The sequence below is a fragment of the Neomonachus schauinslandi genome, chromosome 8 (assembly GCF_002201575.2).
Source record: "Neomonachus schauinslandi chromosome 8, ASM220157v2, whole genome shotgun sequence".
Taxonomy (NCBI): Eukaryota; Metazoa; Chordata; class Mammalia; order Carnivora; family Phocidae; genus Neomonachus; species Neomonachus schauinslandi.
Window position 1 is genome coordinate 38624329 of NC_058410.1, and position 21092 is coordinate 38645420.

At 36.8% G+C, this 21092-nt stretch overlaps 1 protein-coding gene and 1 pseudogene across 1 annotated transcript in view; one reads left to right on the forward strand and one right to left on the reverse strand.

Moving 5' to 3' along the window:
* NKAIN2 (sodium/potassium transporting ATPase interacting 2) overlaps positions 1 to 21092 on the reverse strand; it is a 996525-nt gene that overhangs the window by 126296 nt on the left and 849137 nt on the right. The gene's annotated exons all lie outside the window — the stretch shown is intronic.
* LOC110583098 lies at positions 8137 to 8650 on the forward strand (annotated as a pseudogene).

Sequence of the window (21092 nt, forward strand, 5' to 3'; positions counted from 1 at the left end):
AAAGAAAGAAAGAAAGAAAGAAAGAAAGAAAGAAAGAAAGAAAGAAAAAGAAAAAAAGCAAGCAAGCAAGCAAGCAAGCAAGCACATTTCTGTGAGAGCCCAGAACAAGAAATAACTAACGTTACCTGAGGAAGTCTGGAAAGACTGTACCTATTTGAGCTGGATCTTACAGAATGGTTAAGAGTCTGCTTGATGAAGCAGGAAGAAGAGGAGTGGAATAAAGTTTTAGAACAAGAAAAAGTATGTTCAAATTTCAGAATCACTGAAGAGTAGGGAGTGAGACACATGGAGCTGGGTCTTATGTCCTTCGGGGTTGTGGTCATTGGATATGATTATTTGTCTTTCTCCAATTACTTGCTTGTGTCCAAAAGTAGTAAATATTGGTTAAGTGACTAACTGGCTAATGAATGAGGCTGGAGATACAGATGGGGAACATATTGTGAAGAACTTTGTGTGTCAGACTAAAGAATTTATATTTTCATCCTCTCGGCTCAAAGAAACCCATTACAATGATTAAATCTGCCAGATTTTCATTCTGGATTTTCTTTAATGGGTTCTTTATAGGTTCTATGAGATTTCTCTCTATTCACTTTCTCCCTAAATGTTTCAAAGTAATGTATAATGGGAACTGTTGATCAACATTTGGCTTTTGCTAAGGTAGTGGTTGCCAGATTTAGTGGCACCAGAATCACTTGTGGGAGTTGTTAAAACAGAGTGCAGGGTCCCATAGCACAGTTTCTGATTGAGGAGTCTGGGTGGGATCTGATCATTTGCATTTTTAGCAAGATCCTAGGTGCTGCTGATGCTCCTGGTCCAAGGATCACACAAGCAATCTCCACTACAAGTTGTCAGGCTGATAACTGCTGTTCCATCTTTTAAAAAATGTAAAATATTTCAACAAATTCATGCAAACACAAAAGTTCAAGCAGACATATAGTTGTTTTTTTTTTTCTTATAGCTGTTGAAGCTATCAGATTGCAGGTATAACCAATTTTATAGAATTTGTTTATTCCTGAAATTTTATTCATAATTTGAATTCCATTTTATATCACTATGGAAACAAACCTTTAGTTCAATTCTCAAGAGAGAAATTATTTTTTTATTAACGTATAATTGACATACAATAGCCTGTTACTTTCAGGTATACATCGTAGTGATTCAATATTTTTATATATTATGAAATGATCCCTGTGATAAGTCTTGTTACCATCTGTCACCATACAAGGTTATTACAACATCATTGACTATATTCCCTATGCTGTACGTTGCATCCTTATGACTTTATCCAGAGAGAAGTGCCTTATGATATAAATGCTCACCCCCTAATTTGCTGGTTTGTATGTTTTTATCATTTTGAAACTTAATGCTTTCTTACATGGGGAGTCACCATAAAGAACACATTCTCCTTTAGAAATGCAGTGATCTTTAGTGACTTGCAGGGAGCCCCAACTTTCCAGAGTGCTCTCAGATTCCCACATAGATGAGCCAGAACCATGTGGGCTTCACCATTTACTGCCGAGTCCCAGGTCTCTTTGCATAGTGACTGTTTTTCCCACTTGCTGTGAATAACAACAGCTGCTCCTTTTGTCTTTGCTTTTGAAGCCAGTGCATATGCTTGAGTGACTAAAGGGAGCCTGGTGTTGGCGCTTCATGTGCTGAAGTAGGAGGGGGGATCAAATCTGGCGCTTGCAGGCTGGTACATCACCCTTCCCCCCGCCCCTCCCGCCCCGCCCCCCGCGAGGCCGATTAAAGTGTGTGGCGTGCAGCTGCTCAGCCCTCACAGCCTATCCTCTGTGTGGGGTTCCTGTCCGTCTGAACCTTTCATGGGGAATCTACTTGGCAAATAAATGCAATACCAAACTGCCTTCTTCTGGAGGAAAACACAGCTCCTCTGCATGGAGTATTGACATGTGGGTGGCACAGGAATGACAAAGGGATTCAGAGCTGAATACAGAGATAATTTAGGTAAACACAAGAAGATGTGAAGCAATCTCATCAAAAAGTCCCCATGAGGCCTACACTGAAGTTCCGAGACTTACCCTGTTGCCCACAGGAAATGGAAGTGTCTGTTCTTGGGGGCTCCATTATAAGGGATGGGAAGATGGGATCTTTTCGGTGCTGAGGGAATGCGACTGCAGCAGTGAATTCACACTTTCTACTTACGGTTCATTCTGGTTTACTGAATGGCATAGGTGATATTGATATTTCACCTGTCAAGTATTTACTTATGTTTGTTCCGAGATGTGTTTGAGGAAGAGAGTGGGTGGGGAATCAAGCCTAATCTTGATGAGAGAACAGTGTGTATTCTCTTCACTTAGAGAGTTGAAAATTTATCATGACATATGCTGGCTGCACAGTCAAAACTTATCACCACCCACAACTTCGGAAGTTCCTAACTGGATAGCGCTGTGGGAGCCGTTTCCTTGGTAGATGCAGTCTGATGTGTCAACTGCAGAACCTGAGTCAAACAGAGTAATCCTTCCAGCAGGGCCTCCCATATGTGGGGCAACTGGGAAGGTTTCAACAGTTTCACCTTATAAAAATTTTTTTAAAGCACAGTTCTATCCAGCTTATGGTTCTCTGATGAGAACTGGTCATGATTTTAAGTTAAAATATATCAATCCTTATATCAAAGAACATTGATGTATACTGTCTTTAAAATGTAGATCAAGAGGAAAATTTTTATTCAATTCAGCAAATTTGGTTTCTATTTTATCACAGGTATTAGGAGTATTTTCCCCTCTGGACTGAAATGACTTTAAATACTATTTTGCTTACACAATTATTTTTGAGGCAATACTGAGTTGGCATAATAATGTCCTATGGTAGTGAGTTCTTACAAAGATATCGGCCTCTACTATAAGAACTTTGTGTCACATATCTAAAAGTTAAAATTCCAGCTAATAAAAGATTTTTAATGTTTTTGCCCCTAGTCAGACACTGTGACCCTTTTATAGATTGTAAATGGATTAATACTGTGACCACTTTCAAGTGTATGGTGTCAGCATCTCTTTCAAATAGGCTTTTTGAAGTTTTCTCACTTACTACCACAAAGTTCCCCTTCCTGCACCAAATACTAGTTATTAGAATTTGATATCTCTCTGATCGTACCCCTCTGGCTATTTAATGATTAGCCACTTCATGATAACTCTGTCCTCTGAATCTGCTCACCATTTCTTTTAAGCATGTCACCGATCATTTTTATTCCTAAAAGAAAAATCCGGAATAATACTTGCATATAAATGTTTTTGGAATTTGAAATAAATCCTAGCTTCTTTGAAGAGTATGCACATTGCATTCTTTTCCAGTCTCAGCAACCCTCTACATTTCTCTGACATTTCCCCTGCCTTTATTCTGTCATTGTTCTCCTCCTTCCATTCCACTGTTTCTCTTTCCTGCAAATCTACCTGCTTCGCTGATGCTCAAGGTATCAAGTCGGAATTTAAATGAACTCTCAAGCCTTTATTCTATTTCTGGTTTCTCACCTGTTTTTGGTGAGGGCGCTTAGAAGGATAGAATTACAAGAAACACAGAAACTTTTCTCACATGGAAAGGAAACCAGAAAGATCCTAAATTATATCCAATTATAGATTTTCCAAGCATTCATTTTCTCTATCCCCATATGTCTCAATCTCCACTCTTCATTTCTAACTATAGCAACAGAATATATATACTATGCAGAGACTTTAGCCATATGCAAAGTAACCAAATGAAACAATAATGACAACATGACCCACTCTGAAAACAGCATCATCCGACAGCAGGCATGAGTCAAAGGCCATTAGGACATTTATCTGAAAAACCAATTAAATGATTAACAGTATACCAATATGATCCATCAAACTATTACTCTATGAGCTTAGAATATTTGAACTATATGTAATTTATGTCATTCAGAGATGTTCTTTTTTCTAAATAACATTTTTTCCAAATAAGTGGAAGTCAGTTAAGTGGTGTGATCTATCTCAAACAAGATGATATCTTAGTGGGAGATAGGAAGAATGGAAACAGGAAGAATGGAAACAGAATGTTAAAACAAATTTCTACTGTTTTATAGTTGGCCTTGAAAATAAATCATATGTAAATAGAGTTCCACGTCATACTTCTTACGGTGTTAACAAAATACTATGTGAATACTAGAATCAATACAAGGATTTGGAAAGAATATAGGGCTATAGGATAGGATTGACTCAGTCTCAACAACTAACTAATTGACAGGCCAGAAAAATGAAGGTTTTAATAGATATGTAACAAGGAAATATGTACTATTGGGGTTCTTTTCTATACAGAAACACCTCACTTGCTCTTACATTGCTTTTTTAATTTTTTAAATTATTTTTAAATGATTTTATTTATTTGACAAGGGGGAGGGAGAGAGCACAAGCAGGAGGAGGGGGAGACGGAGAAGCAGGGAGCCCAATGTGGTGCTCCATCCCAGCACCCTGGGATCATGACCCAAACTGGAGGTAGACATTTAACTGACTGAGCCACCCAGGCGCCCTACATTTTTTTTTTTTAAAAGTAAACTCTATGCCAGGTACTTGGGTAGGTCAGTTGGTTAAGCGTCCAATTCTTGGGTTTCAGGTCAGGTCATGATCTCAGGATTGTGGGATGGAGTCCCACATAAGGCTCCATGCTCAGGGGGCATCTGCATCCCCTTTCCCTCTCCCTCTACCTACCTCACCACCCCCCGCCGTGCTCCCTGCTTGTGCATTTTCTCTCTCTCTCTCTCTGAAATACATACATACATACATACATAAATACATAAATCTATCTATCTTCTTCTTCTTTTTTTTTTTTTAAAGCAAACTCTACCCCCAACATGGGACTCAAACTCACAATCCCATGATCAAGAGTTGCATGTTCTACTGAATGAGCTAGCCAGTCTCCCTTCTTCAATTGCTTCTTCTTCTTTTTCTTTTTTTTTTTTAAAGATTTTATTTATTTATTTGCGAGAGAGAATGAGAGACAGAGAGCACGAGAGGGAGGAGGGTCAGAGGGAGAAGCAGACTCCCCGCTGAGCAGGGAGCCCGATGCGGGACTCGATCCCGGGACTCCAGGATCATGACCTGAGCCGAAGGCAGTCGCTTAACTGACTGAGCCACCCAGGCGCCCGCTTCTTCTTCTTTTTCTTTTAATTTTATTATGTTATGTTAATCACCATACATTACATCATTAGTTTTTGATGTAGTGTTCCATGATTCATTGTTTGCATATAACACCCAGTGCTCCATTCTTCAATTGTTTCTTAACCAAGGTCTCTAAACAGAATATGGTCACAAGTCAGGAAATGTGCAAAAAACAGCCCAAGTTTCTGAAACATTTCACCAATGCTATGCATTTTATTCAGGGGGGAGGCCTTCTGTCTATAACCCAAAGATGAATTATTGTTATTTTAAAAATAATTATAATAATCTCAGTTTTCCTGTCCACAGAAGACTAAAAATAGGAAACATATAGAAGAGAAGAAGAGGAAAAAGATAATTTTGGTTAAATAAGAGGCAGACATAACTCAAATGACAAAAAGTGACTTATGGCCAACTCATTGTAAAAACAAACAAACAAACACAGACAAAAATATAGCTAGTATATGTAAGGACACAAAAATTTCTAACTATCTATAGCTTTGTGATTAACAAAAACATTCTAACATATTTTCAACAGGGCTTGAATGTGCTGTCATATTTCCATTAAATAACTGGTATCTTTATCAAAGGTCTATTATGTAGTATGCTAGTTGCTTAATAGATGTTACTTTTAATTTTTAAAAATAATCTTTTAAAAATATTTTAAATAATATTTGTAATAGTATCTGAAAATATTCTAAGGTAAATATTATAATGTTCATTTTGCAGATGGAGAAACTGTGAACGGTATAGTTATTTGCTGAAGTGGCAGGAACCAAGTGCAGAGTTGGATCTAATATTCTATGAAAATGGAATTTTCATTTCTTTATCCTATATCTGGTTTGCAAGCAATCTTTTAAAAATATAGTATTATACCCATTTTTCTCTGTTTAATAAATCATGAAACTATATGACATATTTTAGAACACTTCCTACCAAAATAATTTCATTCATTTATAAGAGGGTTCTAGTCAATATCATGAACAGAACATATATAGGAATTTCCTCAGCTAAACTACAATTAAAATGAAAGTCAGATCTAAGTTTAAAAGGAAAGAAAAGAAAGCTTCAAGTCTAATGAACAAGATGGGATTTTAAAACCAAGACGATGAATGGAGCTAAAATTGTATTTTCTTTGAAGGCACAGAGATTAAATACGTACCCCAGGAAGAAGACTTTTATTATGCTAGAGGACCTGGGATCAGAAGACTCAGGTACAATGAGTAGATGAAGTGTGCTTTCTTCCAAAAAGAGAGAGGAGATAGGAAGTGGCATTTTGACCATGAACGAAGCAATCCCGAACCATAGGTGGATGGAGTCAGTCACCATAAAAATTGAAGCCCTATGCTTCAGCTACGCATGACAGTGGGGTCTAGGAACTACGTGCATGGCTTTAGGACATTAGGCTTGGTAAATGCAAAATTGCCTTCCCAACTTAGGGCAATGGTAGAGCCTTACTCAAGACAACTACTGATAAAAATATGCTTATACCAAGTAATTACAAAGTGTATAAATTAATCCCCAGCTGCAGAATAGATAGCAAACAACAAAGATCTCCAGTCCAGGGACTACAGGTATGAGAACAAATAAATAACGCTTTAAAATCAATATGCTTAATGTAAAAAGAGATAAAAGAATAAAAATCAAAAGAAAAAGAAAAATATTTAAGAAACAGAGCAGATTTTTAAAAGAATTAAAAAGAAATTATAAAATGAAAAATAATATTTGTTAAAGTTGAAAAAGCCCATCACAGGGAGGAAAGAAAAATGAAAAATATAAAAGTTAAGAACAAGAAGCTCCAACACACAATTGAATTTCCAGGAGGTAAACAATATTTGAAAATAAAAAGGTGGAGGGCACCGGGATGGCTCAGTCGTTAAGCGTCTGCCTTCGGCTCAGGTCATGATCCCAGAGTCCTGGAATCGAGCCCCGCATTGGGCTCCCTGCTCGGCGGGAAGCCTGCTTCTCCCTCTTCCACTCTCCCTGCTTGTGTTCCCTCTCTCATTGTGTCTCCCTCTGTGAAATAAATAAAATCTTAAAAAAAAAAAGAAAAGAAAAGGGTGGAGCATTTTCCTGAATCAAAGAGGAACATGAAAAGGCAAGCTCAGAGTGTCAAGCAGGAAATAATTTTGTAAAATCCCCATCTAATTATGTTCTTCAGTGGTATTTCAGAATATCAAAGAAGAGGACAAGATTTTTAAAGCTTCTAAAGGAAATAGACACATTACCTAAAACTCATGATAAGCAGACTCAGAGCCAGTTTCGCCTTAGGGACAACTAAGGCCAGAAGAAAATAGAATAGTTTCAAAGTGTTTGGGAAGAATAGCTTCAGCTGAGAATTCAACACCAAACAAATTATCATTAAGAGGTGAGGATAAAATAAATTAGTTTTGATATATGAAGACTGAACATTTCCTTACCCACAGAAGCTTGTTAAAGAGAGAAAATGATATAGAAGAACAAGAAAATTTATTATGGAAGGATATTCTGAGAAACAACAGAAGATGAAGCATCCTTTGAAACACGGGGGGAACCATCAAGAATTAAAAATAATAAAAAGTAATATAGTGGGGGTGCCTGGGTGGCTCAATCGTTAAGCATGTACCTTCCTCTTGGGTCATGGTCCTGGGGTCCGGGGATGGAGCCCCACATCCGGCTCCCTGCTCTGCGGGAAGCCTGCTTCTCCCTCTCCCACTCCCCCTGCTTGTGTTCCCTCTCTCACTATGTCTCTGTCAAATAAATAAATAAAATCTTTTTAAAAAAAGTAATATAGTGAATTAGGAGAGTTATAAAATAAAGGTAAACATACAATAATAAATCATGGGATGTAGAAAGTTAGGGTGTTTGTGGGAGCTTAGAGCATTTTAGTGCCTTATTCAGGATGATGCTAACCACATTGATTATATACAGTTTTGTTAAAGATGCAGGGTAAGATGTTGTGCTAAGCACTAATAAAAGCAAAATAGAAAATATAACTTTTTAAGAAGTACAGAACAGCCCTTTTACGAAGATGGCACAGAAGGCTAAGAAGGAAGCCCCTGCCCCTCCCAAAGCTGAAGCCAAAGCAAAGGCTTTGAAGGCCAAGAAAGTGGTGCTGAAAGGCATCCACAGTCACAAAAAAAAGAAGATCCGCAGGTTACCTACATTCCGACGACCGAAGACACTGCGTCTGTGAAGGCAGCCCAAATATCCTCTAAAGAGCGCCCCCAGGAAAAACAAGCTTGATCACTATGACATCATCAAGTTCTCCCTGACTACTGAGTCAGCCATGAAGAAAATAGAAGACAACAACACACTTGTGTTCCTTGTGGATGTCAAGGCCAATAAGCACCAGATCAAACAGGCTGTGAAGAAGCTCTATGACATCGATGTGGCCAAGGTCAACACCTTGATCAGGCCTGATGGAGAGAGGAAGGCATATGTTTAACTGGCTCCTGACTATGATGCTTTGGATGTTGCCAACAAAATTGGAATCATCTAAACTGAGTCCAGCTGGCTAAATCTAAATATAAATTTTTTCACCAAACCAAAAAAAAAAAAAAAAGTACAGAATAAAGGAAGAATTTAAAATTCAAAAATCCAAAATAAGGCAGTGAAAAACAGTTTAAAAAATATGGTAAATAAAAAACACGAAAGGAAATTATAAGTAGGGTAAATATTTCAGTAATTCCTCAGAGGTGTTTTTAATCCTGCTGTACACTTTACATAATGGCAATGGTACTGAAAAAAAATAATAAAATGAGATTTGTAAGGAAGTACTAAGAAAAAGCTGATGTAGCAGTACTAATTCTAGAACCAAAGGAATTAAATATGAAAGCATTACTAGAGGTAGGGAACCATTATATAATGATAAAAGGAAAATCCACAAAGAAATTATCATTATGTTAGATGTCCAGAATTTTTAAACAAACCAAGAAACATATAAAGCAAACATTGAACTGTAAAAACAAAACAAAACAAAAAAAACCCCAACCCATTCATAAACATAGCAGGAGTTTTTAAGAAATTTGAACACCTGATATATTAAGTAAACTAAAAAAAAAAAATAGAATGTAAAAGGCTTCAATACTATAATAATCAAACTTATGTGACAGTCATGGTATAGAAGGCTGTATCCAGTATAAAATGAATCCACATTATTTTAAAAAACAAACAAAACACATGGTACATTTACAAGAACGGCCATATAATAGCGCACCAGGTAGGCTGAACAAAAGTACTGAAGGAAGAAGTTTCTGATCAAAATGAAATAAATTTTGAAACAAAAGAAAAACTCCCTTTATCTGTGAAATCCAAAGCACAAAAATTCAAAAGAATGAAGAAATTAAGGGATAGTTCTAATATAAATTACAAATTGTTTAGAACTGATTGACAAAACATTGTTATATAATAACGCAGCTGCAATTATCCTTAAATTTTTTTAAATTAGAAAACAATGAAGATAATAGGGCACAGTAACAACTCCAGGAGCTGGGAAAATAATGGCAGAAAAAAAATCCAATAAAAGTTAAAGTAAATAAGAAAGATAAAAGCAGATTTTCTGAAGTTTTAAAAAAGCAGACATAGGAAAACAAAAGATGATTCTTTAGAAAAAATAACAGACAAACCTCTGGAAATATTAATAAAGAAATATAAATTGAAGGCAAAAATATACAATGTTAGTAAAAAAAGAAGACATTATTTAAGAAATGCATATTTAAAAAATAAGATAGTATAAAATATTTTGCCAAGAATTTAAATAATTAAATAATTAAATAATTAATAAACTTTGAATATATAGGAAATTTTTATGCTATATGAGCACTTGCAGGTATTGAGAAAGAAGAATATAATCCAGTATTTTTGAGACTCTAGGATGGGCTTAATGTCAAGAGTAGTGACAGACTGTACAATTATAGAACATCATGGACAATTTAATTTATTAAACAAATATTTAACAAAATATTTTCATATTTAACTATTTATTGATAACAAAACAACAACATGAAAATGTATGATTTATGCAAGGAGTGCAAGGATAGTTCAATTTAGGATTTTTATCACAATTAACCACATTAAAGATCCAAGGAGAAATTTTATATAATCATTAAGATAAAAAGGAAAAGTCCTGTAAATTTCACAGATGCTCTTAAAAAAGGAGGAAGAGAAGAGAACTTAACTTGATAAAGAATATGATACCCCCCCCAAAAAGCAAAAAAACCCTACTAGACATCCTCCTTAATACAAAATTTTAGAGCATGTATAATATAGGTCACAATAAGACAAACATACCAGAATCCTGCTATTAGATCTATAATTCATTATTCTGATGGCAAATTTGAGAAGACTATCCAAAGATGTAAGATTAAGGGAAAAGAGAAGAAGGAACCATATTATCATCATTTGCACATGATATGTCCACCTACATTGAAAATCCAGGAAAATCTACAGGATAATTTTTTAGAACATAATAGAGTTCTTCAAAGTTGCTGGACACAAACTCAAAATTACTCCTAAATCCTAAAATTTACAACTAGATAAAGTAATAGAATTGTTAAAAAATCAAATTTATAATTCTTTTTTTTAAAAAATGTTTTTTATTTATTTATTCATGAGAGTCAGAGAGAGAGAGAGAGAGGCAGAGGCAGAGGGAGAAGCAGGCTCCCCACCTAGCAGGGAGCCCGATGCGGGACTCGATCCAGGACCCTGGAATCATGACCTGAGCCGAAGGCAGACGCTTAACCATCTGAGCCACCCAGGTGCCCCAAATTTATAATTCTAATAACATCCCAGGTACCTAGAGATTTTTTTAGTTACAATGAGATATGCTAGTCTTTTATGGAGATAATTATTAAATTTTTTTGAGTTATATAAGAGAAGACTTGAAAATTACAGAGATATAATATTCATAGTTGGAAATAATAATATAATGACACAGTTTTTTTTCCTACTCACTGTTGTAAGATGTTATTTATTCCATAATTAATCTGTAAAGTTAATGCAACTTCCACAGTGTTTTTCATAGAACTTGATAGACTAATTTAAAATCTACATGGAGGAATAAAAGCATACGAAAAGCCAAGTGATTCTGAAGCAGAAGCAAGGAGTGAGGCTGTCTAATAGATATCAAAACATTACAAAGCTATACAGGGATACTTCATTTTATTGTGCTTTGTTTGACTGTAATTCTTAACACTGCGTTTTTTACAGATTGAAGGTTTGTGGCAACCCTGCATCAGTCAAGTTTATGTGTCTCATTTTCCAATAGCTTTGCTCACACTGTGTCTGTGTCACATTTTGGTAATTCTCACAATGTTTCAAAATTTTTCATTATTATTATATTTCTTAAGGTGATCTATAGTCAGTGATCTTCAATATTACCATTGTAATTGCTTCAGGGCAGCACAAATCACACCCATAAAAGATGATGAACTTAACTGATAAATGTGTTTGTTCTGATCACTCCACCAATCAGCCATTCCCCAACTCTCTCCCTCTCCTTGGACCTTCCTAGTCCCTGAGCCACAACAATATTCTAATTAGGCCAATTAATAACCCTACAATGGCCTCTAAGTGTTCAAGTGAAAGGAAGAGTCACACAACTCTCACTTTAAATCAAAAACCAGAAATGATTAAGCTTAGTAAGGAAGGCATGTCAAAAGGTAAGACAGGCTACGAGCTAGGCCTCTTGCAGGAAACAGCCAAATTGTGAATGCAAAGGGAAAGTTCTTTTTTTTTTTAAGATTTTATTTATTTATTTGAGAGAGAGAGAATGAGAGACAGAGAGCATGAGAGGTAGGAGGGTCAGAGGCAGAAGCAGGCTCCCTGCCGAGCAGGGAGCCCAATGCAGGACTCGATCCCAGGACTCCAGGATCATGACCTGAGCCGAAGGCAGTTGCTTAACCAACTGAGCCACCCAGGCGCCCCAGTTCTTTTTTTTTTAGTGGAAGTATAGTTGACATACAATGTTACATTAGTTTCAGATGTACAACATAGTGATTTGACAAGTTTATACATTATGCTGTGCTCACCACAAGTGTAGCTACCGTGTGTCACCATGCAACATTATTACAGTATCATTGACTATATTCCCTGTGCTGCATCTTTCATCCCTGTGCCTTATTCATTCCATAACTAGAAGCTTGTACCTCCCACTCCCCTTCACCCATTTTGCCCGTTCCCCACCCCTTCTTCTCTGGCAAAAAGAAAGTTTTTTTGTTTTTGTTTTTTTTTTAGAGAAGGGGAGGTGAGAGGGGCAGAGGGAGAGAGAATCTTAAGTAGGTGCTGCCCCCAGTGTGGCGCCCAACATGGGGCTTGATCTCACAACCCTGAGATCATGACCTCAGCCAAAATTAAGAGTTCGAGGCTTATCCAAATGAGTCACCCAGGTGCCTCAAAAGGAAAGTTCTTGAGGGAAATTAAAAGTGCCATGCCAGTGAACACCCAAATGATAAGAATACAAAATAGCCTTACTGCTGATATAGAGAAAATTTTAGAGGTCTAGACAGATCAAACCAGGAACAATATTCCCTTAAACCAAAGCCTAATCCAGAGCAAAGCCCTACCTCTCTTCAATTCTCTGAAGGCTGAGAGAGGTGAGGAAACTGCAGAAGAAATGTCTGAAGCTCTCAGAGGCTGGTTCATGACATTTGAGGAAAAAAAAACTGTCTTCATAACATCAAAGGGCTGCTGTAGAAGGTGCAACAGGTTCTCCAGAAGATCTGGCGAAGATCATTCATGAAGGCGGCTACACTGCACAACAGATTTTCAGTGTAGATGAAATGGCCTTCTACTGGAAGATGATGCCATCTAGGACTTCCATATGAAGAGAAGTCAATGCCTGGCTTCCAAGTTTCGAAGGACAGGCTGGCTCTCTTGCTAGGGGCTAATGCAGCTGGGGACTTTAAGTTGAAGCCAGTGCTCATTTACCATTCCAAAGATCTTAGGGCCCTTACGAATAAAGCTAAATCTACTCAACCTATGTTCTATAAATGGAACAACAAAGCCTGGATGACAGCACATCTGTATATAACATGGTTTATCCCATTGTTGAGACCGACTGCTCAGAAAAAAATATTCCTTTCAAGATAGTACTACTCATTGACAATGTACCTGGTCACCTGGGAGCTCTGATGGAGATGTACAGCTACATTTATATTCTTTTCATGCCTGCTAACACAACATCCATTCGGCAGCCCATGGATCAAGGAACAGTTTCAACTTTCAAGTCTTATTATTTTAAGAAATATATTTTTTAAGGCTAGAGGTGCCATAGATAGTCATTCCTCTGATGAATCTGGGCAGAGTACATTGAAAACCTTTTGGAAAGAATTCACTATTCTAGATACCATTAAGATCATTTGTGGTTCATGGGAAGAGGTTCAAATATCATTAACAGGAGTTTGGAAGAAGTTGATTCCAACCCTCATGAATGACTTTGAGAGGTTCAGGACTTCAGCAGAGGAAGTAACTGCAGATGTGGTAGGAATAGTAGGAGAAATAGCAAGAGAACTGCAGAAATGGAGCCTGAAGATGGGACTGAATTACTGCAATCTCATGATCAAGTTTGAGTGGATGAGGAGCCGCTTCTTATGGATGAACAAAAAAGGTGGGTTTCTTAAGATGGACTCTACTCCTGGTGAAGATGCTGTGAAGACTGTTGAAATGACCACAAAGGATTTAGAATATTACGTGAACATGGCTGATAAAGCAGTAGCAGAGTTTGGGAGGATTGACTACAATTTTGAAAGAAGTTCTACCATGGGTAAAATGCTGTAGCATGTAGGATTGCAAGCTACAGAAAAATCAGTCATGAAAGGAAGAGTCATTCGGTGCAGTAGATTTCACTGTCTTATTTTAAGAAATCGCCCCAGCGGTCCCAGCCTTTGGCAACCACCACCTGGATCAGTCAACAGCCATCAAGGCAAGACCCTCCCCAGGCAAAAAGATAATGACTCACTGAACTCTCAGATAATGATTAGCATTTTTTTTTGGCAATAACATATTTTTAAATTAAGGCATATTAATTTTTTTAAGACATAATGCTTTTGTGCACTTAATAGACTACAGTATAGTGTGAGCATAACTTTTATATGCACTGGGAAACCATTCATTTAACTCACTTTATTGCAGTATTTTCCTTATTGCAGTATTCTAGAACTGAACTCACAATGTCTCTGAGGCATGCCTGTAGTAATTAAAGAAGTCAGGCATAAATACAGGAATAGCCAAATGGATCGGTCGAACAGAGTAGACAGCCTGAAAAATAAACCTAAGCATAGAGGTAAATGTGGTTTATTACAGAAATAGGATTACAATCAGTGGGGTCGTAAAGATTGTTCACTAAGTGGCATTAGGGCAACTGTCTATTTTTGGGAAAGAAAGTCAGTTAGGTATTTTCCAGATATCACACTCATACGGAAAAGTAAATTTGAGATAAATTAAAGATGTAAATGTGAAAAGCAAATGTTTACACCATTTGTTTCATAACAAATACAGGAGAATATTTTTGAGATATCTGATTTGGTAAAATATTCCTTATGTAAAGTTTATAAAGCACATGCCTTCATGGAATATATTTGATAAATTTGACCATATCAAGATGAAATATTTTGCATGATGGAAGACGGTATAACAAGGCTAAAAAAGGAAGCACTGGAAGAATAACCTCAAAAAGACAACTTTCTATAACATATTTTTTATAAAATAACAAAAAAAAACCCATTTAAAAACATAAACAAGCCAACTGAAAAGTGGACAAAGAGTAGGACTAGGGACTTCACAGAAACCTGAATTTCTGCAGAGCATATGAGAAGATCCTTCTCTTTCAGCATAATCAAGGAAATACAGATTGAATCAAGGTAACAGTGTACACCCGTAGATTGCCAAGAAGTTTAAAAGTCTAACTTTTCTGAGCTTTTAAGTTCCTTGAGAGGAGGAGAGCTACATTAGCATTTCTCTGGGTTATGATCATTGCCTAATTGACCTGGCAGCATTTAGAGGCATTAGCCAGCTGCACAACAGGGTGGGTGTTAACAGGAAAGGATGAATGGAGGAAGAAGATTGCAGTGGTGATGCAGGGATGTGCCAGGAACTTGGACAAGAAAGATGCCAGTGCTGGCCTACTGTTTATGCAAATCTCCAACCGGGGCCTGATAGCAAGCTAGCATCAGATGCGTAAAGATTTCTTGCCTTCCAAAGGGACCTGAAGAATGACCAGTGTTTTTATTTATTTTTATTTATTTATTTATTTTAAAGAGTTATTCATTTATGAGAGAGAGGGAGAGAATGAGCAGGAGGAGGGGCAGGGAGAGGGAGATAGAGAATCTCAAGCAGACTCTCCCATGAGATCATGACCTGAGCTGAAACTAAGAGTCAGATGCTTAACTGACTGAGCCAGATACCCCAAGAATGACCAATGTTTTTAGTAAAGGTATTCGAATCTTGCTCAGCTCTTCCCAAGATCCTTATATAATAAGTGATTAATACAGAGAACTTAGTTGGAGATCCCTTTATTTAATCTCTTTTGACATGTGTTCCTTAGCTATTTAAAGACTTGTTCCTTGGTTACAAAATTAAGCAAAATAAAAGTGAAATGGGATTTCATCATGGCTGGCATTTGTAATCAAATTGCTTCCTTGGCCTGCAAACTTACCCTGAACTGAGGATATAAAGGTCAGTATAGGCTTCCCTTTCGCTGCATTGAGGATTTGATCTTCCATCTGAATCCACCCAGATTAAACAATGCATTCACTGGATACAGAAGCAAATCCCTCAGCCAAGTGGAGATTCCCAACTTCAGCCTGAGATGCAAAAGTTATGTGGGTAAAAACTAATCATTGAATGTGTCAAAATCTTCAGCCAGCCTCTGTTCTTGGTGTTATGAAATGCTCATCTATTTCCAATTAAATAATCAAAGTACTGTCTAAATCAGAGAGGAGACACTTTTCCAAGATTGGCAGATTAAAAGCCAGTTAGTTGGACAACACCTGCAGAGTTGTGTTTGTTTTTGGACAAAGCTGTCATTTCTAAATTGCTCACTATACAGAGATATGACTCCACAGTCATGAAGGTCAAAACCTACATCCTCTAAGCCATAATTGATAAAATAAAGGGATTTAGCCTATAGAAGAGAGTCTTGGTAGAAAGGTAAAGAGGGAGGGCTATAATAACACCAATAGCAGCTACATTTACTGGAGGCTCTCTATTAGCTAAGATCTATTTAATGCCCTTTACATGTGTTAAGTAATTGAAACTTCACAACAATCTCATAAAGTAAGTCCCATTATTATCCTCATTTTAATAAATGAAGTATTTCATGACAAGGTTTTTGGGAAGTATCTGGTACCATAAGATTTCAATCAAAGATGGTAATGATGATGGTGAACATTATTGTTGTTGAGTAATGCTTCCAGTTAGAAGAAAATAGGTAGTCAGCTACTGGGAATGATTTAAAGAATGTTTTGAAAACATTCTCCCATGCCAGGAACAACATCCTTAATTCCTGCCATGGTAGCTCAATTCTACTATCAAAATTCATTCTTCTGAGTGCTAAAGAATTTTCTAATTCTAGAATCCTGTATTGATTTGCATGTTGTTTGCCCCCATCAGGGGTAGTAAAGCTCTCTACTGGCTAGCATATGTTTTCAAATGTGATAGCTGACTGAGAGTATTCTGTATGTTAAAACGAGCGTTTCTTACATACTAATCTGTTCTAAGCAGGCTACTGTGTTTAAGTGATATAAAAACGTTCTTTCCACCCTCTCATTCAAAAGGAGAACAGGAAGCAGAATGAGCGTCTGGGTTCAGGAGAGGGAAGGGGTCAGTGGAATCCATTGAATTAGGGACAGGTGGGGCTAGGTAGGGAGAAATAGGGGGCTATGTGATCAGGCTCACAGAAATCCCAAAAAACATGGAAGTGTGGGAAAACCAGGGATAAGGGGACAACTCAGACCATCCTGCCCTAGGTTGCAGGGTGGGTGTCTCTTTATGATAATCACCTGTGACCAACAAGGAATAACTAACCAGAACCTAAAAAGGAAGTAAGCCATTGAAGGTGTTATGACTAGTCCTTGCTCAATGGTGATATCAATAGAAATGTTAAAAGGACTTAAGTTCCCTGGTTAGTTTACTATAAAAGACCAACCCTAAAGGCCCTCACTGGCAACCCTGTCTGGAACCCTCTCGCTCTTGGGAGCTTTTTCTGTATCTTCACTTAATAAACTTCTATCACTTTACTCACTCTCCTTTGCCCACGAGATTCATTCTTCGACTTCATGAGACAAGAACCTAGCTCTCCTGCATCACCACTAAGGACGGGGGAAAGAGACCGGAAGGAAAGAATGTAAAGTTTCTAAAAACAATTTGAGTTCATCTTTCAATTTTTCCTATGGTCAACATGATTTTACACTCTCTGGTTTCATAAACAGAGGCCATACAATTTTTCAAAGCATGTTTTTTCTATATGAAAGATGAAAGAAGTTGTTGACTAAGGAAATGACATTTGGAATTTCAAAATAAGAACTGAGGGAATGTGTCCTGTAGCACAAGAGGCCAGTCTGTAGTCCCAACCCTACAGCCACTCAGCTGTACAACTCAGTGTTCTGACCAACGAAACAAAGAAATAACATTCAATGACCTCTATTATCTGTTTCGAATTTTTGATGCTTTAAAATGATGTTTAGAATGAGATTACCTGGAATTGTTTGTCTTATATTGTTATCTATTTTGGCTTACTTTCTGTTTTTTTTTTAAAGTATGAAATGACAGCTTATTTTATTTTTTTAAACATTTCTTTCATAAAGAGAGAGTGCGTGCATGTGCAAATAGGGGGAGGGGCAGAGGGAGAGAATCCCAAGCCGACTCCCTGTGGAGCACAGAGCCCTACACTGCTAGATCTCAGGAGCCATGAGATCACGACCTGAGCTGAAACCGAGAGTTGGACACTTAACCAGCTGAGGCACCCCAACAGTTTATTTTACATATACCTATTTGTTAGTTTCCTTTCTTTCTCATTTTATTTTATTAATATTTTCTAAGCAAAGTTAGATGACATATTGCACTTCTGAGGGAGAAGACAGTCACTTTAAAGTTTGTTTATAGTTCTGTCTTAGCAAAAGTATTAATCGAAGAACTCTAGCAGTTTGTTTTATTAAAACTCCATTTCTTCCTGTGGGAGTGTTAAGTAAAAACAAGAAAGAGAAATACTCTAAATTCTGGGCTGTCCTGTAATAATACCCTTGCCTACTTGCATGGATGATTTTTTGTATGCATGTGTTGAGTATTTGAATTTACAAACGTATTTCAATTTGTGTGATCTTTCAAGGAAAGTCACCTTATAGCCAAATACTACTAAGGAGTAAAATCCCAAGAATCTGGTTCCTGCTTGTTGGCACTCTGACATTTATGCCTGTATACTCTAGAGTGGACTCTAAATCATGATGCGAATAATTGATTCTGATGTAAACATTTCACATTGTGAGTGCTAACTAAATGTAACTAACTAAATGTCATTAACTAAATGTAAATTCCATTCTCAGACATGTACTGATTCCGCCTTTGACTCTGGTGAAGTCATCAGAAACCGCATAGCATCTGTTTGTCTCTCCGTTTGGAAATTTGAAGGAAACAACACTTCTTATAAGGTCTGTGATAAATTTTCTTTAAGGAGAGACATTCTATTTTTTTAAAATATCTTTTGTATTTTTTTAAAATTTTATTTATTTATTTGACAGAGAGAGACACAGCGAGAGAGGGAACACAAGCAGGGGGAGTGGAGAAGGAGAAGCAGGCCTCCTGCAGAGCAGGGAGCCCGATGTGGGGCTCAATCCCAGGACCCTGGGATCATGACCTGAGCTGAAGGCAGACGCTTAACGACTGAGCCACCAAGGAGAAATATTCTACAAATGGTGAATGTTATCATTGATTTATCCTTTTTATTTGTTCCATAGTCAAAAAACCATCAAGTTTTGGTATTTACTTATGCCACTTTACAACTGGCGTACTACAGAGAAATCTTCAATATAATAGAAGGAAATTTCAATTATCATCACCTAAAAGAAAATAAAATAAGGTAGGTAAGTAAGAGAATGATAAAAATTTGGTGGCTCAGGGTAATGAATAAACAATGACATCTCTTGTTTCCTTATCTGTTTAGACACTTACAGTGGTTTCTCTTATCTTTTAAATCACATCTAAGCATCTGACCTAACTTTCAGATTCCTTTATCAACTGACACCCTTGTATTTCCTAACTCACTTGTGAAAATCTCTAACGGTCACTACTTCCACTTTTTTCCCTAATAACCCTGACTGCTTCCTTTCACAAATAATAAAGATAAGAATAATAATAATGCTAATTTTTACTGAATACTTATTCTATGGAAGAAATGGAGATTTTTAAAAACATTCATCATCTTATTTTATTCCTATACACAAATCCCAGTGAGGCTGGGGGAGCGATGTCAGCAAGATGATGGAATAGAAAGCCTCAGACCGTTCCTTCCCTCTCAGAGACACCAATTCATCAATACATAGTTTGTAAGGAAACAGAACTTCAACAACACAATAAGCAAAATGGACCTAACAGACATATACAGACCATTCCATCCAAGAGCAGCAGAACACTCATTCATCTCAAGTACACATGGATATTCTCTGATAGATCACATGTTAGGTCACAAAACAAGTTTTCACAAATTTAAGATTTATAGTAAGTGTCATTTCCAACCACAGTGGAATAAAATTAGAAATCAATAGCAGAAGGAAAACTGGAAAATTCACAAATATGTGTAAGTTAAAGAACACACTCTTGAACAACCACTGGGTCAAAGAAGAAATCAAAAGGGAAATTAGAAACTATGTTGAGAGAAATGAAAACAAAACCACAATGTACCAAAACATACAGAATGTAGCAAAAGCAATACTAAGAGGTAAGTTTATAGAAGTAAAGGCTCACATTAAAAGAGAAGAAAGATCTCAAACAGCCTAACTTTACATATTAAAGAGTTAGGAAAACAAACAAAGCACAAATTTAGTAGAAGGACAAAAATAATAAAGATTAGAGCAGAAACAAATGAAGTAGAGAATAGGAAAAAAATAGAAAAATTTAACAAAACTAAGAGTTCGGTTTTTAAAAAATCAACAAAGTGGATAAAACTTTAGCTAGACTAATCAAGAAAAAAAAGGGAGCACTCAAATAAATAAAATCAGAAATGAAAGAGGAGACTTCACAAGTGATACTACAGGCATTAAAATGTATGAGAGAGTACTATAAAAAATTATATGCTATCAAATTGTATAGCCTAGAAGAAATGGATTAATTCATAGAAACATATAACCTACTCAGACTGAATCCTGAAGAAATAGAAAATCTTAACAGACTTATAACTGGTGAGGCAACTGAATCAGTAACCAAAAAATTCCCAGAAAAAAAAGCTTGGGACCAGATGGCTTCACTGGAGAATTCTACCATACATGTAAAGAAGAATGACAATTTTTCTTTAATATTCCAAAAACTGAAGAGGAGGGAATACTTCCAAATTCATTTTATGAGGTCAGCATTATCCTGATAGCAAAGTACCTTTAAAAAAAAATCTATTTATTTGTTTATTTATTTATTTATTTATTTATTTATTTATTTATTTATGTGAGAGAGAAAGAGAGAAAGGTTGTGCACAGGTGGAGGGAGGGGCAGAGGGCGAAGCAGACTCCCTGCTGAGCAGGGAGCCCAATGTAGGGCTCATCCCAGAAACTTGAGATCATGACCTGAGCAGAAGGCAGACACTTAACCAACTCAGCCACCCAGGTGCCCCCTGATACCAAAGTATCTTATGCATTATGGGCTGCTATAACTGAATACCATAGACTGGATGGATTATAAGCAACAGAACTTTGTTTCTCACAGTTCTGGAGGCTGGAAATCCCAGATCAATACACCGGAAGATTCAAGGTCTGGTGAGAACTCACTTTCTGGTTGCAGATTGCTGAC